At 36.5% G+C, this 5,447-nt stretch overlaps 1 long non-coding RNA gene across 1 annotated transcript in view; it reads right to left on the minus strand.

The window, feature by feature from the left end:
- Positions 1-605: 605 nt before the first annotated feature.
- Positions 606-5,447, minus strand: part of LOC118761009 — a 17,526-nt gene continuing 12,684 nt past the window's right edge. Inside the window, exon 2 of the long non-coding RNA XR_004997093.1 lies at positions 606-752. This is a non-coding gene — a long non-coding RNA (uncharacterized LOC118761009). The remainder of the gene's footprint in view (positions 753-5,447) is intronic.

A 5,447-nucleotide genomic window follows, 5' to 3' on the forward strand; every position in this document is an offset into this window, starting at 1 on the left:
GAAGCAGATTTACCTGCTATTTCCTGCAAAGCTAGTGAGCACGTACAAGATCCTTGATTGGCTCATTGAACCGTTCGTCGCTTTGTGTATTAGATGAACAAAACACATCTTTATTGTTCATTCTGTTCAACGTCATATACATTTCAGAATACCATAGAAAGCTTATTCATTTCTGATCTAGGCACAAGGCCCGACATTTTGGAGGAGAGGGCCAGTCGATTAGATCGACCCCAGTATGCAATTGGTACTTGGTTTATCGACCCCGAAATGATGAACGGCAAAGTCAAACTCGGCAGAATTTGAACTCAGAACATAAAGACAGACGAAATACGTATTTCATTACTACCCACAAGGGGCTAAACACGGAGAGGACAAACAAGGACAGACAAAGGGATTAAGTTGATTACATCGACCCCAGTGCGTAACTGGTACTTAATTTATCGACCCCGAAAGGATGAAAGGCAAAGTCGACCTCGGCGGAATTTGAACTCAGAACGTAACGGCAGACGAAATACCGCTAAGCATTTTGCCCGACGTGCTAACGATTGTGCCAGCTCGCCGCCATAGAAAGCTTATTGAATAACGCTGTGTAGCTTTATTTTCCCCCTTCGACATCAACTGTTATTTCATATTTGCTTATCCTTAGAAAGTATGAAAAACGGCTAATATTTCCTTCAAACTTTACTTTTGTTACATTTATTCAAACCCCAAAGAATCCCTCTCAACACATGGCTACGATGCTCCCGCCAATACTCGTGCTCTTGATCAGAGATACCCGTATCGTCAGCCACAAGTGGTTGAGGTCAAGCAATTGACCAGTGAATCTGTGGTATTGAGCAGAATATATGCTATAATGGTATTTCCTCTTTCTGCAACTCTGAATCTGTCTGAAATGTAATGGAAAATGGGTCAGTTTCAAAGCACTGTTGTACAGGTCGCAAAAACAAAGTTTGAATTCCTTTGATTTCTAGATAGAAGTAAATAGGGAATAACGCTTACTGACCAATGACAAAAATAGAGTAAAATAAGATAAAATAAAAATTTTAGGAGTGGGTTTGTGCAGCTTACGAACCACATGGTTCTGGGTTCAGTCCCACTGCGTTTCACCTTAGGCAAGTGTCTTCTACTATAGTCTCGGGCCGAGACTATAGTAGAACTATAGTCTGTGTGTGTGTGTGTCCCAGCATGGCCGCAGTCTAATGACCTGACTGAAGTAAAAGGCAAAAGGTGAAAGGAATGGGTACTTTTTCACCGGTTTCATTCATTGGATTGCAGTCATGTCTACAGAATTGTGTGTGTGTGTGTGTGTGTGTGTGTATGTGTGTGTGTGTGTGTGTGTGTTAGAATGTCCACTGCAAGACATATAATCTACCGTTTCTGCCATTCTGCTGGCTTTTAAAGGCAAACAACATCAAAGTATAGATTCTAGTATCTGAATGACCTGGAAAAACTAAATATATATCTTACAAAGTAAGGAACAAAGGAAGGAAGGAAGGAAGGAAAGAAAGAAAGAAAGAAAGAAAGAAAGAAAAAAGAAATGAGAGAAAAAGAGGAAGAAATGAAGAGAGATGGAGAGAAATAGAGAGATGGGGAGATAGACACAGAGAAAGAAACAGAAAGAAAGGCAGGGAGAAAGAGATTGAGAGAGGAAGGAAGAAAGAGAAAGAGAGTAAGAGAGAGCTTTGGTAGTGTCAATATCAGGAAAGATGTGTAATCCTGGGCTTATTGATTGTCACTCCTGCGCTTCCCAGTTTTGGTTAAGGTTTAAATCTAGATGAACCGTATTTTGCCTTTCAGAATACCAGCTGAAAACATTAGCATTGAAGACGGTTATTAACAGTTTACAGCTTATGAATGACGCTGAAATTGTTTCTGAGAAAAGTCGAGAATCAGTTGGACTCCGCGATGAAATAATTTCAATATTTCTGTAAAAGTCATGCATTGTTGCAGACCATCGAATGTTGCAGACCATCGAATGTTGCAGACCAGCGGATGTGAATGCCTAGTTGAAAATTGGTGGTAGTGAGCGAGAAGGGACAGAATACTTGTAGTGAATTAATGTCAATGAAGACTACTCGAGCGGTTTAATGTCAGTTGTGTCTTTTATAATTTTAAGTAACAAAAGATTTCCTTAAAAAAGAAAAAGATTGCGAATACTGGTGTTTTGCAAGAAAGAACAAAGTGAATTACTTTGTATCCTGGAAATCAGATCGAATCCAAACGAACAATTTCTTAGACTGGATCGTAACAGTTGAATATTACGGTGGAATTGCGTTTGACCTTCTGGCCGTCAACTGATGAGGAATTGGTGACATTCTGTGCCTGTTTCCATTTGTTTGTGCATTTGTTATATATTAATTAATGGAAATCTATGTACCTTTTATTGTATTTTATTTTGTATTTTTATTTGTATCGTTTTTACGTCCTGTTTGTGTTACATTTTTTTTCTTTCTTTGTTTTTAACCCTCTGCGAAGTAATTTTATTTTAATTCTCTCGCAGGAAGGGCTAGTTTGTCGAGTCGTATTCTGTCCTACCTTCGAAACACGCTAGAGTTGAACTAGGGACAGCTGATGAAGGGGATTTTTCCTTGTGTAGTTTGTCTTGTACTCTGTTTTTCTATTGTAAAAAAAATGGTTTGTTCCATGCTTGTTTTTCCGTTTTCGTTTCTCGTTGAGTTCTACGTCTAGATGTGGTGTCCTGTACTCACGTATATATATTTATATATGCATGTATATATACATGTAGATGTAGGTACGTACATATATGTATGTATGTATGCATATATTTTATTTATTACATTATATATATATATATGTTACTGACAAAAATGGTAGGACAACAAAAGAAAGAAAGAGACCTCGATATTATATAAATAGAGGAATGTATCTGTAAATGTAATATGTGACAATTATTCGGAAGCCATTAAAAAACTCCGAGTTTCGGATGTCGAGGTGGAAATCCACGCCGCCATCTCTTAAGTTATCCGGCCATCGGGAAAATACAATGAAAAATGACCGTTATACAAAGGGAAATTACTGTGTGATTGACCGTTATTAAGACAAAAGAGCTATTTGAATGACCACTAAGCGAGGGGAGTGAGTAAAAGTGTGTATATATATATATATATATATATATATATATATATATATATATACGAAGGACGTCTTTCAGTTTCCGTCTACTAAATCCACTCACAAGGGTTTGGTTGGCCCGAGGCCATAGGAGAAGACACTTGCCCATGGTGCCACGCAGTGGGACTGGACCCGGAATCATGTGGTTGGTAAGCAAGCTACTTACTACACAGCCACGCCTATATATACACACATATATATATTTATGTATGTATGTATGTATGTATGTATGCATGTATGTGTTTGTGTATATATATATATATATATATATATATATATAAGATGAGGACAATTATCCGCCAGTTGTAAATAATGTAAATAATGTATAATATGCTGGTTAAGCAATCAATCGGTTGTTTGTAAGTAAAAATTCTTTCGTCGTACCTCGCTACCTTTTCAGCAGTTTAGTTTGTTGGTTACATATTTAATCAGTTGGCTAATGATACAGAAGTGGAATTGAACCAGTGCGTGTGTTTATTATTATTGAATCAGCAAAGTTTGTTTCGACACACGAATTCACATCAAGAATCTTGCAAACCAAATGCAAAAAACGTACACACACAGTCACACACATACACGCACGCACGCTCGCACACACACGTGCGCGCGTATGCATGTATGTATATACGTACTCCTCGAACAAAACCTTAACAACAAATCGACAAATGGAACTACATTATTTACTAAACTATTATAATTTTCCTCTCAACAGAAAAATGAGGGAAAAAAAATATATTTAAAAATATGGGAAAAAAAAGCAACGCAAAATTCTTTTTAATTAAAAAAATTCAAATGTGAAACCATTATGAAATTCGTTTCTTTCATTCATCCGTTTTTATATACGTTCGAACCCTCACCCCGCATACCATCTGGCCAAATTGAACTCAACCCACCTTAAAGTGTAAATATCAAGAAGGTCAGAGAAACGGCGTCTTCTTGAAATGGCGAACATGTTGAGGTTGCCTGGTAATAGGTTTTGAAAACTAAATAAGGGACGGATGGATGTTGCTGGATGGTATACCTATGTTGTATTTAGGGATTTTTGTGTGTTTTTTTCTCATCAGGTTTGGTTTCTGGTTTAAAGTTGTATACGTAATGAATACATACATACATACATACATACATACATACATACATACAAAAGCGCGTGCGCGCACACAGTTACACACATTGATTGATGCATATTTGTACGTGTTTTCATATATATATATATATATATATATATATATATATATATATATATAATATATATTGAAAACATGTACAAATGTATATATAAATGTATATATATGTATATATATATAAGAAAAAATCAAATATATATATATATGTATATATATTTGTTTTTTTTTTTACTTGCTTCAGTCGAACAAATCGAACCAAGGTCTTATTCTTTGTAAGCCCGGTACTTATATTCTACTGGCCTCTTTTGTCGAACTGCTGATTTACTGGGACATAAACACGCCAACATCGGTTGTCAAGCGATGGTGGTGGGGGACAAGCTCGGACACACAAACTTATGCATATATACGACGGGCTTCTTTCAGTTTCCATCTACCAAATCCACTCACAAGGCTTTGGTCGGCTATAGTAGATGACACTTGCTCAAGGTGTCACACAGTGAGACTGGACTCGGAATCATGTGGTTGGAAAGCAAGCTTCTTACCACATAGCCACTTTTATTAAAATTGCAAACTCTTCGCAAACTGTTACTCAGAGTTTCACGTTGCCGTTCGTCGGACAGCTGTGATGAAGGCTTTTTAATAAGAGCATATTACTCTACTTTAAGTATTCGAATACTATTTCTTCTAACATGCTTCGCATATATATATGATCTCTTGAGCACCACCAGCAAAAAAATTTTTTTCTTCTGTCTTCCCTTCTTGGGATCTTTCCTTTTCCTTGTTTCCGACGAAGAGCTCCGCTCGAAACGTTAAACCCTCCTTCCCTTCTTTCCTGAGCGTCAAATAATACTTTAATTGTTCCACGTCCTCGCGTTGCTGTTTTTTCTGTGTTTTCTTGTTTGGATTAACTATATATATATATATATATAATATATTATATATATATTTATATACAGACACGCCACCATATATATATATAATATATATATATATATAATATATATATATAAAATTCAAAATGGGACAAGGATGCAAAAATACCGGACAACTAGGTGATACAAAAAGGGACAACAAAACATCCAGATAGACGGAACAAAAAAAAATAATAAAACAAGGACGGGTCATTCAAAGCTTTCTATCCTCAGCCAAGAACCAGATTATCGTCGCTATTTCGGCCGATTAATCTTGAGA

The sequence above is a fragment of the Octopus sinensis genome, unplaced genomic scaffold, assembly GCF_006345805.1.
Source record: "Octopus sinensis unplaced genomic scaffold, ASM634580v1 Contig04516, whole genome shotgun sequence".
Lineage (NCBI taxonomy): Eukaryota > Metazoa > Mollusca > Cephalopoda > Octopoda > Octopodidae > Octopus > Octopus sinensis.